General features: G+C 26.9%; 3 long non-coding RNA genes across 3 annotated transcripts in view; 2 read left to right on the top strand and 1 right to left on the bottom strand.

Moving 5' to 3' along the window:
- Nucleotides 1-26108, bottom strand: part of LOC149057241 (uncharacterized) — a 66042-nt gene that overhangs the window by 15894 nt on the left and 24040 nt on the right. The window contains exons 11-18 of the long non-coding RNA XR_016191097.1: nt 18663-18771; nt 18063-18173; nt 17429-17540; nt 16359-16512; nt 3565-3673; nt 2965-3075; nt 2331-2442; nt 1261-1414 (exon numbers count right to left, since the gene is read on the bottom strand). This is a non-coding gene — a long non-coding RNA (uncharacterized LOC149057241). The remainder of the gene's footprint in view (nt 1-1260; nt 1415-2330; nt 2443-2964; nt 3076-3564; nt 3674-16358; nt 16513-17428; nt 17541-18062; nt 18174-18662; nt 18772-26108) is intronic.
- Nucleotides 5577-6776, top strand: LOC149057244 (uncharacterized). Its single transcript, XR_016191128.1, has 3 exons — nt 5577-5841; nt 5922-6105; nt 6195-6776. It is a non-coding gene; the product is annotated as an uncharacterized LOC149057244 (long non-coding RNA).
- Nucleotides 20857-21924, top strand: LOC149057243 (uncharacterized). Its single transcript, XR_016191212.1, has 3 exons — nt 20857-20989; nt 21070-21253; nt 21343-21924. It is a non-coding gene; the product is annotated as an uncharacterized LOC149057243 (long non-coding RNA).

Here is a 26108-nt window from a genome sequence, read left to right as displayed (position 1 = left end):
TCTGCAGATATGTTTAATATCTTATGTATTGTAATATGTTTTTAAATGTACTTCTCGACATTTTGGGGCACATATATTATTTTATTGATTTTTATGTATTTTTGATCTCAAAGCTACATTATAATTTTTATGTGACCATAAATGATGTTGCTTAACTAAAATAAAAAAAAATGCTTTGATACCATTCATAAGTTTAAATAATTATTGTAGTATGTTTCAAATCGTTATTACATACTGTACGACACATTGTTTCAAGTGAATTATTTAAATATGTATGTTCAGAAGCTAATATAATTGTTTGGTTGTAATTTATGTCATTAACTTTACCTGGTAAATAAATTTGAATCCAATATGTTATTAAAATTCAGTCGGTACCTGCATTTATTTTTTAAAACTTTATATTTTACATTATTTATTTGAATCATTTATACAGTGGAATGATGACTGGAATGTTGTTTTTAATACTTACATTGCATCTACATCAGTTGAAATTATGAATGGATTCCTCCACCTTGTATCTAGTTAATGGAAAAAAATGTGTCATATATAAATTCATAAATTTCATATTTTCTTAATTAACACGTTTGTCTGTTAATGATTTGCATGAATTTATTATATAAATAATATATTATAATTATAATGGATGATAACATATGGCTTCTATTGTTTTAATGTTATCTAAATATGGTACAAAGTTTTGTAAGTTGAAATTTGGTGTGAATTGTTTATTGAAGAGAGGTTGAGGATTAAAAACCTTAAATTGTGGGTTAAAAATTATGAAAATTCTGGGCCTGGGGATAAAGTTTTTAAGAATGAAACACATTTTGAATAGTTATTTACTGTATTGCTTTGATTAATCTTAATTGTTTCTTTTATTTTTTACCTATTTTTATGCTGTTATTTAAATGAACATATTTCTCAGCCATATGCTAATTATTTGTTTCGTATTTCTTGATATTACTAATTCAATCTTGTCCTCCTCTTCAAGAAACTTTATAATTTTGTTTATTTCATTTTATCTTGTTATGTGGTTTTGTTAATTATTATTAATTAAGGATTGTATATTGTGAAGTTGGAAATAAAGATGTTGGGTATTAAATGATATACAGCACCCGTATCTATTAAAATAGTATCTCAATTTCTCAGTTTAAATTTCTTAGATGCTCAAAATTGCTGCTGCAATCATCATTAACATACCCAATTAAAATAAATTAAAATTAAAAAAAATAATTATTAATTATGTAAAAAAATTTTACTTACATCATTAACTGTATGTTTTCGTTTTTTTTCTTAGAAAATGTACATCAACAATATTATGGTGCAACAAAGTCGCCTCAAAGGTAAATATCTTGAACAGTGGACAGTTGGTCATTTGCGGTTTTCCAACATAGACATTAAACTCAACTATTTGATACTGTCAAAAAAAATTAATAATATGTTATCAAACTGCGAAATCTAATCAGTGAATTAGTGTTCAAACTAGAAATTATTAAGGAAAGGAGCTAAATCCGACAATTTAAAAACTCTGTTCTAATGTATTCCACACTATGTAATACAGAATCGTAGAGGGATTTACACCCTCCGCCACCATTTCTATATGTTTTATATACTACATTGCAGTTTAGTTATAGCTTAAATAGCTAAAAACTTGTAAGTGAATATGGATTTATATTTGATTTTCACCTTATTTTCAACACTCAGTAATATAAGAGTAATTTTATAATGTTATTAATTATTCATATATTGCTTGCAATAATATCTACACTTTTCACTAGGAATTAAAACAACTATAATATTATCAGTGATAATATCTTAATTTGTGTTTCAAGAGCCTCACATTTTGTTCTTTTTTTCCACCGTAGTTCCTTAGAATATAAAGTATAAACAAAAAAACAAAGTACAACGTGGTCTAAATTATAGAAATGATATAAAACATATAAAATGTATAACGTAGGTTGAGCCACAGTTGAAATCTGCTCTATTATACTTTGAAAATATTTTCTGGTTTGAGTTTGTGATCTGACCCACACATCCCCTTGAATCTCCAAGCTATAATTCCTAGTCTATTATATTTATATGTCTATGATATACATATACATCACTCGTACAGTGCCATTTCAATAATCAAATATTCATATTGTAAAAATAAAATGTACAATCATGTCAGGTTATTGGCCTTCACAAAAGATCTTTTACTTAAAAAATGGAATAACCTAATGAAAAAGACAACATACTTACAGTTTCATATAAAGTAATTAAAAAAATATATTTGAGGGAACATTAAGCTTAAATATAACTTATTTTCAACTAAAAGCCTTATCTTGTCGTACCAAATCTAGTTTGCCATTCTTCTCTGTTAAAACTTTAAAAGCCAGTCCTTCTCATGTCTATTTCTACATGTCGACTATAGTCAGCTTGTTATATCAATTCTTCTATATATGCCTACATTAAACATATAATTTTGGATATTTTAATGTATATACTTGACACATTTTAAAAATTTTTAAGGCTTATTTATACTGTTCTATGATAAATCAGAAGTTAAAAACCATATTTAAATAGTATATAAATATAATTATAATTACTTATGATATAATGCTTATATATTAATTTATAATACAAGTATTATTTTTTCACCAACAGTTAAATCAACTTGTCACATTACTTATAATTTAAAAAAAATACTATTCTATAGTTGTATGGTGTATAAATATATAATGAATAGGATACAGATATATGTGTTTAAATTAGAAAAATATGTGTTAAAAAATTCAAAATATTTATTAAGTTAAAGTGATTTATTGAAATTATGCTTCTACCTAGGATATCTTAAAAAAAAATTTAACAAGTTGTGTTTTTCACAAAATAAGCAAAATAAAATATAACTTATTTAGGTATAGTTGAAAATCGTGTCCAATAAATCTATCATATGCCAAAAGTTAAGAAAATGACAAAACCATTTACTTGAATTCGACTTCAATAACTTAATACAAAACTTTTGCTCGGCTCTTCTTATTTTTAAATGTTTTTAGCTTCCAGTTTTATAGGGTATCCAATTACTTACTTAATACATATCTAAAACATAAATAAATAAATCATTTAAAAAAACTATTTCTCCATAAATTATGATGAGAAAAAAAAATATTATAAAAATATATAAATAAAATATAACTGAATTAATCAGTTGAAATAATGTCTACTTCATCACCTTGCTTTACTTATTTTTACATGGCTAATGTTTTTGTATCTATTTTTATAGCCTTATATATGGTAGGTACAAATGTACATTTTTACTACCTAGATACTTAACTAAATCATTTTAGTTAAGAATTAGTGTTAAAAACTGTCTCAATACCAGAATAAAACAGATAAAAAAAATATACAAAATCATAGGTTTTTTTTTTTAAATTATTAAATAGGTAAGTAACTAACAAATGTATAAATTAGATACAAATATATAATGTAAAAATTATTAGTTAGGTTATTAATTATATATAATATAATATAATTTGTTCTTCTGATTGGAATATAAGATATTTTGCTATGAACTGTCATTATACATACCTCAACAGCATTAGCGATTTGGACACCGAGTCTTTAAGTTCTACGGTCATTGGATTGTTGTATGTATCAGCTAAGACTAGGATATGCCCTTCCTCTGTTCCATATTAACCTAGAAAATTGAACTGTATACAATCTTTTCGTTTTAAACATTAAAATATTAGTCAGGTGTACATTCACACTCTTGTCGACACCTAGTTAACATGATAATTATGCTAGTTAAGACCCATTTTAGTTCAAGCCTAATGAACGCTCGATGAATTAGGTATGATAACGGATCGATGCAGTTGGTACAATGTTTGTCAGCAGTGCATCTTCCCATTACATGTCTAAGCTCCAAGCACTCAGGACTAAATTGACAAATACGTACCAAAATCAGAGGTAAATGTTTGGGTGGCTCTACAAAGTTAATCGAATTTTAATAACATATCTAATTAAGTGTATTTTACTATTATGTTCTCTTAAAATAACTTTGTTTGGTAGCTTGGTTAGGGTGGTTTAACGGGTGAAAAGAATTCTTCATTGCTAATAGATAAGCCTTGTGCAATCTTATCACACGGGGATGAATCGATAAATTATTTTAGGTAACAAGCATAGATATTATAAAAATGGATAGGACAAGTTGCGTATGCTGACTTCGCAAGAGGTTGCGGTCTTTTTTGGGGAAGAAAGTTCAATATCTACGATAGAGAGATAGACTATATAAGAGTTCTTTATGAAAGTTAGATAACAAAAATTGATATTTTAAGATTCTAATGTTATCTTCCATAAAAATATGAAATAACAATATATTTTCCGTTTAACACTATATTATAGATTTTTATTGTTTTAAAATTGTATAATTCTTATTAGTATATAATATTAATTATTACTTAAAAACTTCTTCTCCTCTTCTGATTGATAACATTTTGCTACAGTTATCAATAATAAATAAATCTTTATAACCTCAAAAATGTTATCAATTTATTCTTTTTAATAAGCCCGATGTCCTATCCATTCTTATATTAGGTATCATAAAATATTATTGAAGCAAAACTCGCCACTCCACATTAATTGTTTTTATTTCGTTGCGTACTAATTAATGCTGTAAGCTTGGCGGTAAGGCATGATGTTAGGAACGCTTTATCGCTGAAATGTCCGCTTGAGACCAGCCCGCCAAAGTTAAAAAAAAATTTATGTTTATATTTTTTTTATTCGATGGTGTAGTTAGTAATTTTGTATAAGTACGCGGCCTGTAAATAAAGTAATGTAAAATGAACTGTTATTAACTGGTAATACAATTATGTAGTATGTTAAAATTTGTTTTTTTTATTATTTCATTTCGTAGTTTGTATATCTTGTGTTTAAGTAAATTGTAATTCTCTACCTTCAACCATAGAAAATTAATGTTCTATGCTTTTACACAAGTTTGTCTTATACCGTTATAGAAGGTCGATAATTAAATGTATATATTAAGAAAGTACTATTATACTCTAAATTAATATCTGAAAAACTGCTTACAATATTATTGAATATACATCTTTAAAAAAATATATTATCCGTGATCTGTCCATCAATCAAATATTTTATATTTTATAATGTTCTTGTCGCACATTTATCAACCAGAATGATGTTGTAACAGCATAAAAATAGGTAAAAAATAAAAGAAACAATTAAGATTAATCAAAGCAATACAGTAAATAACTATTCAAAATGTGTTTCATTCTTAAAAACTCTATCCCCAGGCCCAGAATTTTCATAATTTTTAACCCACAATTTAAGGTTTTTAATCCCCAACCTCTCTTCAATAAACAATTCACACCAAATTTCAACTTATAAAACTCTGTACCATATTTAGATAACATTAAAACAATAGAAGCCATATGTTATCATCCATTATAATTATAATATATTATTTATATAATAAATTCATGCAAATCATTAACAGACAAACGTGTTAATTAAGAAAATATGAAATTTATGAATTTATATATGACACATTTTTTTCCATAAACTAGATACAAGGTGGAGGAATCCATTCATAATTTTAACTGATGTAGATGCAATGTAAGTATTAAAAACAACATTCCAGTCATCATTCCACTGTATAAATGATTCAAATAAATAATGTAAAATATAAAGTTTTAAAAAATAAATGCAGGTACCGACTGAATTTTAATAACATATTGGATTCAAATTTATTTACCAGGCAAAGTTAATGACATAAATTACAACCAAACAATTATATTAGCTTCTGAACATACATATTTAAATAATTCACATGAAACAATGTGTCGTACAGTATGTAATAACGATTTGAAACATACTACAATAATTATTTAAACTTATGAATGGTATCAAAGCATTTTTTTTTATTTTAGTTAAGCAACATCATTTATGGTCACATAAAAATTATAATGTAGCTTTGAGATCAAAAATACATAAAAATCAATAAAATAATATATGTGCCCCAAAATGTCGAGAAGTACATTTAAAAACATATTACAATACATAAGATATTAAACATATCTGCAGACGAATATTTAACTACTTATATTTTATGAAGTAACTTTAATTTTTTTCTTTAAAAACACCGCCATAATTATTCACAAATTCAAATTAAACCTTCAATTATATTTTGTATTATGTTTCAGCTGCCCACCACTAGATATCTGCAAAACAAAGTAAAGCCACAATCAGTTCATCATTTATTTCAAAACTTCAACACTAAAGTCATATTTATAAGAAAATGTATCAATTCATTTGCCAGCAACACAAGATACATCAACAGAAACCACCTCCTATAAAGATGAATTAAAATCATACCTACAGTTATTAAATTTTTGTTTAAGCATTCTTCCATAAATTAATAAATATTACACATATAAAACAAATGATCATGAGCAGAGGCCGGAATTATATTCTTTTACATATTTTTTTGAGGCTATGCAGTAAAGTGGGGGTTAGAAATCTTTACAAATTATGAAACCGGTTAATTAATGGCAAAAGTTTTTTTAGCATATTTGATAATATTTCAAGATAAAAGAATATAAAGAATATTTTGCACAATAAAGAATATTTGATGATATATCGATTGATTTTCCCGTAACTTCAGTTGACGTTGAACGGTCATTTAGCACATATAAAAACATATTAACTGACAGTGGTACAAATATGATGCCAGAACACATGGATCATAATATAGTTGTTAACTGTTCTCAAAAATGTTTGTAATTAAAAATAGCTCATTGTTATTAATATAATTTAATCAATTTTTTTAACATGCATTATTTTGCTTATGTTTTGCATATTATTATTTTTTATCATATTATACTCATTTATATCAGTTTTGTTTTGTATTATTTTACACATAAACGACTATTTTTATGTCAAGAGAATATATTAATAAAAAGCATTTTTTTCGCATATTTTATTATGATTTGATAACATCAAATAATTCTTCATAATACATATAATGCTTGATGTATTTTGAATATATAAATTTGGTTCTTAGGTATAAATGTATAATAAACTAATTCTCAAACTTATTATTAAAATCTATATTCTACAAGTTATGTAGTTAAAATATTAATATTCATATTATCATAGTATTCTTTTTATTATATTTTTTAATATAGCTAATCATTTTTAACATACCTTTCTTATTTTATTTATACAAGCAGGGTTGGGCACTTTTCAATTACAAGAATTCAATTACTTAAGTAATTTGTAATTGGTAATTAATTATAAAAATATTGATTAATTTGTATTTGTAATTGGTATAAAGAATTACAATTTTCCAATGATAAAAATTTAGAATTTAGGATTTTCTACTATGTAAAATATACATATAAATTATACCGCATAAGTTTTCAAACACTCGCCACCGATATTAAAGTATAATTTTATGATGAACATTAATACAAAATACAGATAATATAGACATGTTGACAGATATAATATTATACTTTTATACTATCTTAATTGTCCATGTTCTATGTATAAATTGACAATCGTACTGTACGATATACAAATTGTACACTAAATTATGTACAAGCTTTAGTAACCATCTCATGTCATCCGTCACTGAATACCTATATTTTTCTAATGTTTTTTTTTGTTTTTTTGATTAAATTTATACACTTTTTATATAATAATATTAATATTATTAAAAATTAATTTAATAACTAATACAATTTTTTTATGCAATTGGTAATTGTTATAAGTAATAGAATTTTGTAATTTGTAATTAAATGTTCTACAATCATGTAATTAATTACTGGTATTTAGTGTAATTTGTGATTTGTAATTAATTAGTTTTTTTGTTGTTGATAATTTGCCCATTCCTGTATAAAGGACTACCTTTTTTCAAAATTATAGTAAAGAATTTTATAATTTATATAAATTGTAATTCCATTAGAAATAACTCAAATTTCATGAGCAATATTTGTAATGCATCATGTAACTCAAAAGCATATTTGACTGGTTAAGACTTTAAGAGGACGTCACATCCGAATGTGTTGTCTCCGTCGTACAAGTGCGTAGCATAGCAAATTTTACGCTCAGGAGTTCACGATTATCTATTATCTCCATTAATTTAAAATTTAGCATCTCATGGGCTTTTTATTATATTTTAATTTTAAACCGAGTTATGGGTCTTTTTAGATATAAAAATAATTTACAATTTTAAAATATTCATAACTCGGTTTAAAATTAAAATATAATAAAAAGCCCATGAGACGCCCTCAGTAATAACCTTTTCTTTAATTTTTATTAAAGGTTAATTCACTCTAAATTTTAATTTGAAGGAGATAAACGAGATTTGCTGAGCGTACAATTTGCTAATATGCTACGCACTTGTACGAAGAAGACAACACGTGCGTGCGTGGCGTCCTCTTAATAGAATATAAAAGAAAAAAAACCTTTAATTTATAATATATTTTGTAATAAATAATATTTAATAATATTCACACTTCTCTGAACTGGAGAAAATAATAGAAAGCAAAAGCAGAGATTAATGAATTGTGTAATCGTACCCTAGGTCTAGAAAAAGGAAATTATTTAAGATAATAAATGATACACATTATGAAAAAGGGTTGGTCTTAAAAGATTTTGAGAAATGCCTAATGATATAATATAAATGATAACCTAGGTTTAACTGTGCATAGTAAAGTTGACCATGAAAGATATGTATAGTAAATAAGCCACCAATGTATTTAGCGTTTATTTATTTAGAAAAAGTTTTCAACAGCATAAACTTGAAGTTGAAGAAACTATTAAATATCCTTAATGATGAAAGGATAATCCAAATGTAATAATATGTAATAAACAACAATATTATTTAAATAAAATTTATTTGCATAAATATGTAATCCTTTGCTGACCAATAGGACTTTTAAGTCCGCTTTCTTTTTCCACGTATTTAATTAAATATTCTATAATATGATTATTAGTTTTAGTATTATTAAAAAAAAACTCTATTTTTTCGAAATTTTATTTTCCGATTTGCCTAAAAATCCACGTTTTTTTCTGAAATTATTTTGTTTTCCTCAACAATTTTGAAAACTGTAGTAAAAATTTAAATTTCACTTTTTAAAAGTAGGTGATTAGATTCATCTTTCTAAAAGAAAACATAAGCAAGTTGAAAATCAAAGCATTATTTAGACAACTTATCATGTTAAAATTTAACAAAACACACAGATAAATAATTTTAATATATTCATCGTTCAGTTCATAATTTTAAATACTCCAGTCAAGGTACATAGTCGAGAGGTTGACTAAATTGGTGGGTACTGAGTAGTTGTTGAGTGTATCATTGGACGTGTTAGATTTGAATTCAATGATAGATTATTTCATACGAAAATCGATTTTGAACGGAGATGCTGTATGAGCATTCATGTCTAAATAATCGAATTAAAAAATTAAAAATAGCTTGGCATTAAATATCAATAACATCGGAAAAAAATTAAAATCAAATAGGTTAGGTCGGAATAATATCACGGAAGCAATGCTGTTTCGTCGGTTCAAAGTGGGAAAAAAAACAAAATAATTCTACTGGGAATATATGTTGAATACAAAATCGAGGGAGCTCAAGTCATCTAATAAATTTTGGGCAGTTTAATAGGTAGTTGAGTTGGTAGCCGGGTGGTTATGGCGGGGAAACATGCGCATCGGTTTGTGCGCAATTACATGGTGTCGTACACTCGTGGTTCGCCACCTACTACAATGTACTTTATTTATATATTATTAAAAAAAAAGAAAAACGCCCGAGGTTGTACCTACTACCTATCTTATAATAAAAATAAAATAATGATTTCCCTCGCGGTCCTCGGGCTACAAATACCTTTTGATCTGCCCGAACCATGGAAGTTATGTAACAAAACCGCGAGCCGAGTACCAGGGTGCCATGCACAGAGGGTTGCGTTTCTCTGGTTCATACTGGATTCCTTCTTGTTGCTTTGACAGACCAGCGCACGGCAAATCGTTTGATCGACCCGAACAATGGAAATGAGGTAACAAAACCGCGAGCCGAGTACCAGGGTGCCATGCACAGGGGGTTGCGTTTCTGTAGTTTCCACTTGTTGGTTGATCGTTGTTCGAACGACGAGTGGTCAAGTACCAGTGATAAATATGAGTATCGGCAGGGTAAACTCGTATTGTTTAGTGGGTGTGCAACTTCATACACTCGTAGTGTGTATTCAATACCCATGGACATCATTTAAGTATAAATACTTAACTAGAAAATTGCTTTTCATTAAATATGAATAACATTGTAAAATAATTAAAATCAAACTCTTAGGTTAGGTCAAAATAAATTCACGGGAGCAATGCTGTGTCGTCGGTTGAAAATGGAAAAAAAAAAGTCAAAATAATTATAATGGGAATATATTTTGAATATATAACAGTATACTTATGGGCAAGCTGTGCTGAATTAATTTTTATCCAACAACACATTCATCATAAAATGATATTATGATTGCCTATTAAAATGTATATAATTCATTGTTTATTTTTTTTATTTATGGGAAACAGTATTATTCTAAAAAATGTGTTCAGCGTTTCAAACTTATTGGGAGCTCGAGTCATCTAATAAATGTTGGGCAGTTTAATAGGTAGTTGAGTTGTAGCCGGGTGGTTATGGCGGGGAAACATGCGCATCGGTTTGTGCGCAATTACATCGTGTCGTACACTAGTGGTGCGCCACCTACTACAATGTACTTTATTTATATATTATTAAAAAAAAAAAGAAAAAACGCCCGAGGTTGTTCCTACTACCTATCTTATAATAAAAATAAAATAATGATTTCCCTCGCGGTCCTCGGACTACAAATACCTTTTGATCTGCCCGAACCATGGAAGTTATGTAACAAAACCGCGAGCCGAGTACCAGGGTGCCATGCACAGAGGGTTGCGTTTCTCTGGTTCATACTGGATTCCTTCTTGTTGCTTTGACAGACCAGCGCACGGCACATCGTGTGATCGACCCGAACAATGGAAATGAGGTAACAAAACCGCGAGCAGCGTATCAGGAATCCATGCACTGGTGGTTGCGTTTCCCTATTTTTTACTTGTTATTATTCGTTAGTTGGATTCTATATGACTTCTCTCGCGATCTTCCGTCTACGAATACCGTTTGATCTTCCCGCACCGTGGTTTTAGATGTGACAAAACCGCGAGCCGAGTACCAGGGTGCCATGCACAGGGGGTTGCTTTTCTGTAGTTTCCACTTGTTGGTTGATCGTTGTTCGAACGACGAGTGGTCAAGTACTAGGGATATATATGAGTATCGGCAGGGTAAACTCGTATTGTTTAGTGGGTGTGCAACTTCATACACTCGTGTGTGTACCTAATACCCATGGACATCATTTAAGTATAAATACTTAACTAGAAAATTGCTTAGCATTATTATTAGATGACTCGAGTTCCCTCGATTTTGTATTCAAAATATATTCCCACTAGAATTATTTTGATTTTTTTCCCACTTTGAACCGAAGAAACAGCATTGCTTCCGTGATATTATTCCGACCTAGCCTATTTGATTTTAATTTTTTTACGATGTTATTGATATTTAATGCCAAGCAATTTTTTAATTTTTTAATTCGATTATTTAGACATGAATGCTCACACAGCATCTCCGTTCAAAATCGATTTTCGTATGAAATAATCTATCATTGAATTCAAATCTAACACGTCCATTGATACACTCAACAACTACTCAGTACCCACCAATTTAGTCAACCTCTCGACTATGTACCTTGACTGGAGTATTTAAAATTATGAACTGAACGATGAATATATTAAAATTATTTATCTGTGTGTTTTGTTAAATTTTAACATGATAAGTTGTCTAAATAATGCTTTGATTTTCAACTTGCTTATGTTTTCTTTTAGAAAGATGAATCTAATCACCGACTTTTAAAAAGTGAAATTTAAATTTTTACTACAGTTTTCAAAATTGTTGAGGAAAACAAAATAATTTCAGAAAAAAACGTGGATTTTTAGGCATATCGGTAAATAAAATTTCGAAAAAAAAGAGTTTTTTTTTTTAATAATACTAAAACTAATAATCATATTATAGAATATTTAATTAAATACGTGTAAAAAGAAAGCGGACTTAAAAGTCCTATTGGTCAGCAAAGGATTACATATTTATGCAAATAAATTTTATTTAAATAATATTGTTGTTTATTACATATTATTACTTTTTGATTATCCTTTCATCTTTAAGGATATTTAATAGTTTCTTCAACTTCAAGTTTATGCTGTTGAAAACTTTTTCTAAATAAATAAACGCTAAATACATTGGTGGCTTATTTACTATACATATCTTTCATGGTCAACTTTACTATGCACAGTTAAACCTCCGATGATTCCTTATTTTTTCTAAACCAAAATTTAATATATTTCTGACTTCTTCTAGGTTATCATTTATATTATATATTATATATATTTATTATATCATTAGGCATTTCTAAAAATCTTTTAAGACCAACCCTTTTTCATAAAGTGTACCATTTATTATCTTAAATAATTTCCTTTTCTTGACCTAGAGTACCATTACACAATTCATTAATCTCTGCTTTTGCTTTCTATTATTTTCTCCAGTTCAGAGAAGTGTGAATATTATTAAATATTATTTATTACAAAATATATTACAAATTAAAGGTGTTTTTTCTTTTATATTCTATTAAGAGGACGCCACGCACGCATGTGTTGTCTTCTTCGTACAAGTGCGTAGCATATTAGCAAATTGTACGCTCAACAAATCTCGTTTATCTCCTTCAATTTAAAATTTAGAGTGAATTAACCTTTAATAAAAATTAAAGGCAAGGTTATTACTGAGGGCGTCTCATGGGCTTTTTATTATATTTTAATTTTAAACCGAGTTATGAATATTTTAAAATTGTAAATTATTTTTATATCTAAAAAGACTCATAACTCGGTTTAAAATTAAAATATAATAAAAAGCCCATGAGATGCTAAATTTTAAATTAATGGAGATAATAGATAATCGTGAACTGCTGAGCGTAAAATTTGCTATGCTACGCACTTGTACGACGGAGACAACACATTCGGATGTGACGTCCTCTTAAAGTCTTAACCAGTCAAATATGCTTTTGAGTTACATGATGCATTACAAATATTGCTCATGAAATTTGAGTTATTTCTAATGGAATTACAATTTATATAAATTATAAAATTCTTTACTATAATTTTGAAAAAAGGTAGTCCTTTATACAGGAATGGGCAAATTATCAACAACAAAAAAACTAATTAATTACAAATCACAAATTACACTAAATACCAGTAATTAATTACATGATTGTAGAACATTTAATTACAAATTACAAAATTCTATTACTTATAACAATTACCAATTGCATAAAAAAATTGTATTAGTTATTAAATTAATTTTTAATAATATTAATATTATTATATAAAAAGTGTATAAATTTAATCAAAAAAACAAAAAAAAACATTAGAAAAATATAGGTATTCAGTGACGGATGACATGAGATGGTTACTAAAGCTTGTACATAATTTAGTGTACAATTTGTATATCGTACAGTACGATTGTCAATTTATACATAGAACATGGACAATTAAGATAGTATAAAAGTATAATATTATATCTGTCAACATGTCTATATTATCTGTATTTTGTATTAATGTTCATCATAAAATTATACTTTAATATCGGTGGCGAGTGTTTGAAAACTTATGCGGTATAATTTATATGTATATTTTACATAGTAGAAAATCCTAAATTCTAAATTTTTATCATTGGAAAATTGTAATTCTTTATACCAATTACAAATACAAATTAATCAATATTTTTATAATTAATTACCAATTACAAATTACTTAAGTAATTGAATTCTTGTAATTGAAAAGTGCCCAACCCTGCTTGTATAAATAAAATAAGAAAGGTATGTTAAAAATGATTAGCTATATTAAAAAATATAATAAAAAGAATACTATGATAATATGAATATTAATATTTTAACTACATAACTTGTAGAATATAGATTTTAATAATAAGTTTGAGAATTAGTTTATTATACATTTATACCTAAGAACCAAATTTATATATTCAAAATACATCAAGCATTATATGTATTATGAAGAATTATTTGATGTTATCAAATCATAATAAAATATGCGAAAAAAATGCTTTTTATTAATATATTCTCTTGACATAAAAATAGTCGTTTATGTGTAAAATAATACAAAACAAAACTGATATAAATGAGTATAATATGATAAAAAATAATAATATGCAAAACATAAGCAAAATAATGCATGTTAAAAAAAATTGATTAAATTATATTAATAACAATGAGCTATTTTTAATTACAAAAATTTTTGAGAACAGTTAACAACTATATTATGATCCATGTGTTCTGGCATCATATTTGTACCACTGTCAGTTAATATGTTTTTATATGTGCTAAATGACCGTTCAACGTCAACTGAAGTTACGGGAAAATCAATCGATATATCATCAAATATTCTTTATTGTGCAAAATATTCTTTATATTCTTTTATCTTGAAATATTATCAAATATGCTAAAAAAACTTTTGCCATTAATTAACCGGTTTCATAATTTGTAAAGATTTCTAACCCCCACTTTACTGCATAGCCTCAAAAAAATATGTAAAAGAATATAATTCCGGCCCCTGCTCATGATCATTTGTTTTATATGTGTAATATATATTAATTTATGGAAGAATGCTTAAACAAAAATTTAATAACTGTAGGTATGATTTTAATTCATCTTTATAGGAGGTGTGTATGGTTTCTGTTGATGTATCTTGTGTTGCTGGCAAATGAATTGATACATTTTCTAATAAATATGACTTTAGTGTTGAAGTTTTGAAATAAATGATGAACTGATTGTGGCTTTACTTTGTTTTGCAGATATCTAGTGGTGGGCAGCTGAAACATAATACAAAATATAATTGAAGGTTTAATTTGAATTTGTGAATAATTATGGCGGTGTTTTTAAAGAAAAAAATTAAAGTTACTTCATAAAATATAAGTAGTTAAATATTCGTCTGCAGATATGTTTAATATCTTATGTATTGTAATATGTTTTTAAATGTACTTCTCGACATTTTGGGGCACATATATTATTTTATTGATTTTTATGTATTTTTGATCTCAAAGCTACATTATAATTTTTATGTGACCATAAATGATGTTGCTTAACTAAAATAAAAAAAAATGCTTTGATACCATTCATAAGTTTAAATAATTATTGTAGTATGTTTCAAATCGTTATTACATACTGTACGACACATTGTTTCAAGTGAATTATTTAAATATGTATGTTCAGAAGCTAATATAATTGTTTGGTTGTAATTTATGTCATTAACTTTGCCTGGTAAATAAATTTGAATCCAATATGTTATTAAAATTCAGTCGGTACCTGCATTTATTTTTTAAAACTTTATATTTTACATTATTTATTTGAATCATTTATACAGTGGAATGATGACTGGAATGTTGTTTTTAATACTTACATTGCATCTACATCAGTTAAAATTATGAATGGATTCCTCCACCTTGTATCTAGTTAATGGAAAAAAATGTGTCATATATAAATTCATAAATTTCATATTTTCTTAATTAACACGTTTGTCTGTTAATGATTTGCATGAATTTATTATATAAATAATATATTATAATTATAATGGATGATAACATATGGCTTCTATTGTTTTAATGTTATCTAAATATGGTACAAAGTTTTGTAAGTTGAAATTTGGTGTGAATTGTTTATTGAAGAGAGGTTGAGGATTAAAAACCTTAAATTGTGGGTTAAAAATTATGAAAATTCTGGGCCTGGGGATAAAGTTTTTAAGAATGAAACACATTTTGAATAGTTATTTACTGTATTGCTTTGATTAATCTTAATTGTTTCTTTTATTTTTTACCTATTTTTATGCTGTTATTTAAATGAACATATTTCTCAGCCATATGCTAATTATTTGTTTCGTATTTCTTGATATTACTAATTCAATCTTGTCCTCCTCTTCAAGAAACTTTATAATTTTGTTTATTTCATTTTATCTTGTTATGTGGTTTTGTTAATTATTATTAATTAAGGATTGTATATTGTGAAGTTGGAAATAAAGATGTTGGGTATTAAATGATATACAGCACCCGTATCTATTAAAATAGTATCTCAATTTCTCAGTTTAAATTTCTTAGATGCTCAAAATTGCTGCTGCAATCATCATTAACATACCCAATTAAAATAAATTAAAATTAAAAAAAATAATTATTAATTATGTAAAAAAATTTTACTTACATCATTAACTGTATGTTTTCGTTTTTTTTCTTAGAAAATGTACATCAACAATATTATGGTGCAACAAAGTCGCCTCAAAGGTAAATATCTTGAACAGTGGACAGTTGGTCATTTGCGGTTTTCCAACATAGACATTAAACTCAACTATTTGATACTGTCAAAAAAAATTAATAATATGTTATCAAACTGCGAAATCTAATCAGTGAATTAGTGTTCAAACTAGAAATTATTAAGGAAAGGAGCTAAATCCGACAATTTAAAAACTCTGTTCTAATGTATTCCACACTATGTAATACAGAATCGTAGAGGGATTTACACCCTCCGCCACCATTTCTATATGTTTTATATACTACATTGCAGTTTAGTTATAGCTTAAATAGCTAAAAACTTGTAAGTGAATATGGATTTATATTTGATTTTCACCTTATTTTCAACACTCAGTAATATAAGAGTAATTTTATAATGTTATTAATTATTCATATATTGCTTGCAATAATATCTACACTTTTCACTAGGAATTAAAACAACTATAATATTATCAGTGATAATATCTTAATTTGTGTTTCAAGAGCCTCACATTTTGTTCTTTTTTTCCACCGTAGTTCCTTAGAATATAAAGTATAAACAAAAAAACAAAGTACAACGTGGTCTAAATTATAGAAATGATATAAAACATATAAAATGTATAACGTAGGTTGAGCCACAGTTGAAATCTGCTCTATTATACTTTGAAAATATTTTCTGGTTTGAGTTTGTGATCTGACCCACACATCCCCTTGAATCTCCAAGCTATAATTCCTAGTCTATTATATTTATATGTCTATGATATACATATACATCACTCGTACAGTGCCATTTCAATAATCAAATATTCATATTGTAAAAATAAAATGTACAATCATGTCAGGTTATTGGCCTTCACAAAAGATCTTTTACTTAAAAAATGGAATAACCTAATGAAAAAGACAACATACTTACAGTTTCATATAAAGTAATTAAAAAAATATATTTGAGGGAACATTAAGCTTAAATATAACTTATTTTCAACTAAAAGCCTTATCTTGTCGTACCAAATCTAGTTTGCCATTCTTCTCTGTTAAAACTTTAAAAGCCAGTCCTTCTCATGTCTATTTCTACATGTCGACTATAGTCAGCTTGTTATATCAATTCTTCTATATATGCCTACATTAAACATATAATTTTGGATATTTTAATGTATATACTTGACACATTTTAAAAATATTTAAGGCTTATTTATACTGTTCTTTGATAAATCAGAAGTTAAAAACCATATTTATATAGTATATAAATATAAGTATAATTACTTATGATATAATGCTTATATATTAATTTATAATACAAGTATTATTTTTTCACCAACAGTTAAATCAACTTGTCACATTACTTATAATTTAAAAAAAATACTATTCTATAGTTGTATGGTGTATAAATATATAATGAATAGGATACAGATATATGTGTTTAAATTAGAAAAATATGTGTTAAAAAATTCAAAATATTTATTAAGTTAAAGTGATTTATTGAAATTATGCTTCTACCTAGGATATCTTAAAAAAAAATTTAACAAGTTGTGTTTTTCACAAAATAAGCAAAATAAAATATAGCTTATTTAGGTATAGTTGAAAATCGTGTCCAATAAATCTATCATATGCCAAAGGTTAAGAAAATGACAAAACCATTTACTTGAATTCGACTTCAATAACTTAATACAAAACTTTTGCTCGGCTCTTCTTATTTTTAAATGTTTTTAGCTTCCAGTTTTATAGGGTATCCAATTACTTACTTAATACATATCTAAAACATAAATAAATAAATCATTTAAAAAAACTATTTCTCCATAAATTATGATGAGAAAAAAAAATATTATAAAAATATATAAATAAAATATAACTGAATTAATCAGTTGAAATAATGTCTACTTCATCACCTTGCTTTACTTATTTTTACATGGCTAATGTTTTTGTATCTATTTTTATAGCCTTATATATGGTAGGTACAAATGTACATTTTTACTACCTAGATACTTAACTAAATCATTTTAGTTAAGAATTAGTGTTAAAAACTGTCTCAATACCAGAATAAAACAGATAAAAAAAATATACAAAATCATAGGTTTTTTTTTTTAAATTATTAAATAGGTAAGTAACTAACAAATGTATAAATTAGATACAAATATATAATGTAAAAATTATTAGTTAGGTTATTAATTATATATAATATAATATAATTTGTTCTTCTGATTGGAATATAAGATATTTTGCTATGAACTGTCATTATACATACCTCAACAGCATTAGCGATTTGGACACCGAGTCTTTAAGTTCTACGGTCATTGGATTGTTGTATGTATCAGCTAAGACTAGGATATGCCCTTCCTCTGTTCCATATTAACCTAGAAAATTGAACTGTATACAATCTTTTCGTTTTAAACATTAAAATATTAGTCAGGTGTACATTCACACTCTTGTCGACACCTAGTTAACATGATAATTATGCTAGTTAAGACCCATTTTAGTTCAAGCCTAATGAACGCTCGATGAATTAGGTATGATAACGGATCGATGCAGTTGGTACAATGTTTGTCAGCAGTGCATCTTCCCATTACATGTCTAAGCTCCAAGCACTCAGGACTAAATTGACAAATACGTACCAAAATCAGAGGTAAATGTTTGGGTGGCTCTACAAAGTTAATCGAATTTTAATAACATATCTAATTAAGTGTATTTTACTATTATGTTCTCTTAAAATAACTTTGTTTGGTAGCTTGGTTAGGGTGGTTTAACGGGTGAAAAGAATTCTTCATTGCTAATAGATAAGCCTTGTGCAATCTTATCACACGGGGATGAATCGATAAATTATTTTAGGTAACAAGCATAGATATTATAAAAATGGATAGGACAAGTTGCGTATGCTGACTTCGCAAGAGGTTGCGGTCTTTTTTGGGGAAGAAAGTTCAATATCTACGATAGAGAGATAGACTATATAAGAGTTCTTTATGAAAGTTAGATAACAAAAATTGATATTTTAAGATTCTAATGTTATCTTCCATAAAAATATGAAATAACAATATATTTTCCGTTTAACACTATATTATAGATTTTTATTGTTTTAAAATTGTATAATTCTTATTAGTATATAATATTAATTATTACTTAAAAACTTCTTCTCCTCTTCTGATTGATAACATTTTGCTACAGTTATCAATAATAAATAAATCTTTATAACCTCAAAAATGTTATCAATTTATTCTTTTTAATAAGCCCGATGTCCTATCCATTCTTATATTAGGTATCATAAAATATTATTGAAGCAAAACTCGCCACTCCACATTAATTGTTTTTATTTCGTTGCGTACTAATTAATGCTGTAAGCTTGGCGGTAAGGCATGATGTTAGGAACGCTTTATCGCTGAAATGTCCGCTTGAGACCAGCCCGCCAAAGTTAAAAAAAAATTTATGTTTATATTTTTTTTATTCGATGGTGTAGTTAGTAATTTTGTATAAGTACGCGGCCTGTAAATAAAGTAATGTAAAATGAACTGTTATTAACTGGTAATACAATTATGTAGTATGTTAAAATTTGTTTTTTTTATTATTTCATTTCGTAGTTTGTATATCTTGTGTTTAAGTAAATTGTAATTCTCTACCTTCAACCATAGAAAATTAATGTTCTATGCTTTTACACAAGTTTGTCTTATACCGTTATAGAAGGTCGATAATTAAATGTATATATTAAGAAAGTACTATTATACTCTAAATTAATATCTGAAAAACTGCTTACAATATTATTGAATATACATCTTTAAAAAAATATATTATCCGTGATCTGTCCATCAATCAAATATTTTATATTTTATAATGTTCTTGTCGCACATTTATCAACCAGAATGATGTTGTAACAGCATAAAAATAGGTAAAAAATAAAAGAAACAATTAAGATTAATCAAAGCAATACAGTAAATAACTATTCAAAATGTGTTTCATTCTTAAAAACTCTATCCCCAGGCCCAGAATTTTCATAATTTTTAACCCACAATTTAAGGTTTTTAATCCCCAACCTCTCTTCAATAAACAATTCACACCAAATTTCAACTTATAAAACTCTGTACCATATTTAGATAACATTAAAACAATAGAAGCCATATGTTATCATCCATTATAATTATAATATATTACAATATATTGTTTATATAATAAATTCATGCAAATCATTAACAGACAAACGTGTTAATTAAGAAAATATGAAATATATGAATTTATCCACATTTATCCCAGAAATTTAATTATGTCTACAGATAAAATGTTTGGACACATTTTTTCCCATAAACTAGATACAAGGTGGAGGAATCCATTCATAATTTTAACTGATGTAGATGCAATGTAAGTATTAAAAACAACATTCCAGTCATTCCACTGTATAAATGATTCAAATAAATAATGTAAAATATAAAGTTTCAAAAAATAAATGCAGGTACCGACTGAATTTTAATAACATATTGGATTCAAATTTATTTACCAGGCAAAGTTAATGACATAAATTACAACCAAACAATTATATTAGCTTCTGAACATACATATTTAAATAATTCACATGAAACAATGTGTCGTACAGTATGTAATAACGATTTGAAACATACTACAATAATTATTTAAACTTATGAATGGTATCAAAGCATTTTTTTTTATTTTAGTTAAGCAACATCATTTATGGTCACATAAAAATTATAATGTAGCTTTGAGATCAAAAATACATAAAAATCAATAAAATAATATATGTGCCCCAAAATGTCGAGAAGTACATTTAAAAACATATTACAATACATAAGATATTAAACATATCTGCAGACGAATATTTAACTACTTATATTTTATGAAGTAACTTTAATTTTTTTCTTTAAAAACACCGCCATAATTATTCACAAATTCAAATTAAACCTTCAATTATATTTTGTATTATGTTACAGCTGCCCACCACTAGATATCTGCAAAACAAAGTAAAGCCACAATCAGTTCATCATTTATTTCAAAACTTCAACACTAAAGTCATATTTATAAGAAAATGTATCAATTCATTTGCCAGCAACACAAGATACATCAACAGAAACCACCTCCTATAAAGATGAATTAAAATCATACCTACAGTTATTAAATTTTTGTTTAAGCATTCTTCCATAAATTAATATATATAACACATATAAAACAAATGATCATGAGCAGAGGCCGGAATTATATTCTTTTACATATTTTTTTGAGGCTATGCAGTAAAGTGGGGGTTAGAAATCTTTACAAATTATGAAACCGGTTAATTAATGGCAAAAGTTTTTTTAGCATATTTGATAATATTTCAAGATAAAAGAATATAAAGAATATTTTGCACAATAAAGAATATTTGATGATATATCGATTGATTTTCCCGTAACTTCAGTTGACGTTGAACGGTCATTTAGCACATATAAAAACATATTAACTGACAGTGGTACAAATATGATGCCAGAACACATGGATCATAATATAGTTGTTAACTGTTCTCAAAAATGTTTGTAATTAAAAATAGCTCATTGTTATTAATATAATTTAATCAATTTTTTTAACATGCATTATTTTGCTTATGTTTTGCATATTATTATTTTTTATCATATTATACTCATTTATATCAGTTTTGTTTTGTATTATTTTACACATAAACGACTATTTTTATGTCAAGAGAATATATTAATAAAAAGCATTTTTTTCGCATATTTTATTATGATTTGATAACATCAAATAATTCTTCATAATACATATAATGCTTGATGTATTTTGAATATATAAATTTGGTTCTTAGGTATAAATGTATAATAAACTAATTCTCAAACTTATTATTAAAATCTATATTCTACAAGTTATGTAGTTAAAATATTAATATTCATATTATCATAGTATTCTTTTTATTATATTTTTTAATATAGCTAATCATTTTTAACATACCTTTCTTATTTTATTTATACAAGCAGGGTTGGGCACTTTTCAATTACAAGAATTCAATTACTTAAGTAATTTGTAATTGGTAATTAATTATAAAAATATTGATTAATTTGTATTTGTAATTGGTATAAAGAATTACAATTTTCCAATGATAAAAATTTAGAATTTAGGATTTTCTACTATGTAAAATATACATATAAATTATACCGCATAAGTTTTCAAACACTCGCCACCGATATTAAAGTATAATTTTATGATGAACATTAATACAAAATACAGATAATATAGACATGTTGACAGATATAATATTATACTTTTATACTATCTTAATTGTCCATGTTCTATGTATAAATTGACAATCGTACTGTACGATATACAAATTGTACACTAAATTATGTACAAGCTTTAGTAACCATCTCATGTCATCCGTCACTGAATACCTATATTTTTCTAATGTTTTTTTTTGTTTTTTTGATTACAATTATATAATTACAAATATACAATTTTTTTATGCAATTGGTAATTGTTATAAGTAATAGAATTTTGTAATTTGTAATTAAATGTTCTACAATCATGTAATTAATTACTGGTATTTAGTGTAATTTGTGATTTGTAATTAATTAGTTTTTTTGTTGTTGATAATTTGCCCATTCCTGTATAAAGGACTACCTTTTTTCAAAATTATAGTAAAGAATTTTATAATTTATATAAATTGTAATTCCATTAGAAATAACTCAAATTTCATGAGCAATATTTGTAATGCATCATGTAACTCAAAAACATATTTGACTGGTTAAGACTTTAAGAGGACGTCACATCCGAATGTGTTGTCTCCGTCGTACAAGTGCGTAGCATAGCAAATTTTACGCTCAGCAGTTCACGATTATCTATTATCTCCATTAATTTAAAATTTAGCATCTCATGGGCTTTTTATTATATTTTAATTTTAAACCGAGTTATGGGTCTTTTTAGATATAAAAATAATTTACAATTTTAAAATATTCATAACTCGGTTTAAAATTAAAATATAATAAAAAGCCCATGAGACGCCCTCAGTAATAACCTTTTCTTTAATTTTTATTAAAGGTTAATTCACTCTAAATTTTAAATTGAAGGAGATAAACGAGATTTGCTGAGCGTACAATTTGCTAATATGCTACGCACTTGTACGAAGAAGACAACACGTGCGTGCGTGGCGTCCTCTTAATAGAATATAAAAGAAAAAAAACCTTTAATTTGTAATATATTTTGTAATAAATAATATTTAATAATATTCACACTTCTCTGAACTGGAGAAAATAATAGAAAGCAAAAGCAGAGATTAATGAATTGTGTAATCGTACCCTAGGTCTAGAAAAAGGAAATTATTTAAGATAATAAATGATACACATTATGAAAAAGGGTTGGTCTTAAAAGATTTTGAGAAATGCCTAATGATATAATATAAATGATAACCTAGGTTTAACTGTGCATAGTAAAGTTGACCATGAAAGATATGTATAGTAAATAAGCCACCAATGTATTTAGCGTTTATTTATTTAGAAAAAGTTTTCAACAGCATAAACTTGAAGTTGAAGAAACTATTAAATATCCTTAATGATGAAAGGATAATCCAAATGTAATAATATGTAATAAACAACAATATTATTTAAATAAAATTTATTTGCATAAATATGTAATCCTTTGCTGACCAATAGGACTTTTAAGTCCGCTTTCTTTTTCCACGTATTTAATTAAATATTCTATAATATGATTATTAGTTTTAGTATTATTAAAAAAAAACTCTATTTTTTCGAAATTTTATTTTCCGATTTGCCTAAAAATCCACGTTTTTTTCTGAAATTATTTTGTTTTCCTCAACAATTTTGAAAACTGTAGTAAAAATTTAAATTTCACTTTTTAAAAGTAGGTGATTAGATTCATCTTTCTAAAAGAAAACATAAGCAAGTTGAAAATCAAAGCATTATTTAGACAACTTATCATGTTAAAATTTAACAAAACACACAGATAAATAATTTTAATATATTCATCGTTCAGTTCATAATTTTAAATACTCCAGTCAAGGTACATAGTCGAGAGGTTGACTAAATTGGTGGGTACTGAGTAGTTGTTGAGTGTATCATTGGACGTGTTAGATTTGAATTCAATGATAGATTATTTCATACGAAAATCGATTTTGAACGGAGATGCTGTATGAGCATTCATGTCTAAATAATCGAATTAAAAAATTAAAAATAGCTTGGCATTAAATATCAATAACATCGGAAAAAAATTAAAATCAAATAGGTTAGGTCGGAATAATATCACGGAAGCAATGCTGTTTCGTCGGTTCAAAGTGGGAAAAAAAACAAAATAATTCTACTGGGAATATATGTTGAATACAAAATCGAGGGAGCTCAAGTCATCTAATAAATTTTGGGCAGTTTAATAGGTAGTTGAGTTGGTAGCCGGGTGGTTATGGCGGGGAAACATGCGCATCGGTTTGTGCGCAATTACATGGTGTCGTACACTCGTGGTTCGCCACCTACTACAATGTACTTTATTTATATATTATTAAAAAAAAAGAAAAACGCCCGAGGTTGTACCTACTACCTATCTTATAATAAAAATAAAATAATGATTTCCCTCGCGGTCCTCGGGCTACAAATACCTTTTGATCTGCCCGAACCATGGAAGTTATGTAACAAAACCGCGAGCCGAGTACCAGGGTGCCATGCACAGAGGGTTGCGTTTCTCTGGTTCATACTGGATTCCTTCTTGTTGCTTTGACAGACCAGCGCACGGCAAATCGTTTGATCGACCCGAACAATGGAAATGAGGTAACAAAACCGCGAGCCGAGTACCAGGGTGCCATGCACAGAGGGTTGCGTTTCTCTAGTTTCCACTTGTTTTTTGATCGTTGTTCGAACGACGAGTGGTCAAGTACCAGTGATAAATATGAGTATCGGCAGGGTAAACTCGTATTGTTTAGTGGGTGTGCAACTTCATACACTCGTAGTGTGTATTCAATACCCATGGACATCATTTAAGTATAAATACTTAACTAGAAAATTGCTTTTCATTAAATATGAATAACATTGTAAAATAATTAAAATCAAACTCTTAGGTTAGGTCAAAATAAATTCACGGGAGCAATGCTGTGTCGTCGGTTGAAAATGGAAAAAAAAAAGTCAAAATAATTATAATGGGAATATATTTTGAATATATAACAGTATACTTATGGGCAAGCTGTGGTGAATTAATTTTTATCCAACAACACATTCATCATAAAATGATATTATGATTGCCTATTAAAATGTATATAATTCATTGTTTATTTTTTTTATTTATGGGAAACAGTATTATTCTAAAAAATGTGTTCAGCGTTTCAAACTTATTGGGAGCTCGAGTCATCTAATAAATGTTGGGCAGTTTAATAGGTAGTTGAGTTGTAGCCGGGTGGTTATGGCGGGGAAACATGCGCATCGGTTTGTGCGCAATTACATCGTGTCGTACACTAGTGGTGCGCCACCTACTACAATGTACTTTATTTATATATTATTAAAAAAAAAAAGAAAAAACGCCCGAGGTTGTTCCTACTACCTATCTTATAATAAAAATAAAATAATGATTTCCCTCGCGGTCCTCGGACTACAAATACCTTTTGATCTGCCCGAACCATGGAAGTTATGTAACAAAACCGCGAGCCGAGTACCAGGGTGCCATGCACAGAGGGTTGCGTTTCTCTGGTTCATACTGGATTCCTTCTTGTTGCTTTGACAGACCA

Source organism: Diuraphis noxia, unplaced genomic scaffold (genome assembly GCF_037042655.1).
Source record: "Diuraphis noxia isolate RWA-SAM2 unplaced genomic scaffold, SU_Dnox_SAM2 contig0003, whole genome shotgun sequence".
Lineage (NCBI taxonomy): Eukaryota > Metazoa > Arthropoda > Insecta > Hemiptera > Aphididae > Diuraphis > Diuraphis noxia.
This window is presented reverse-complemented; position numbering and strand designations above follow the sequence as displayed.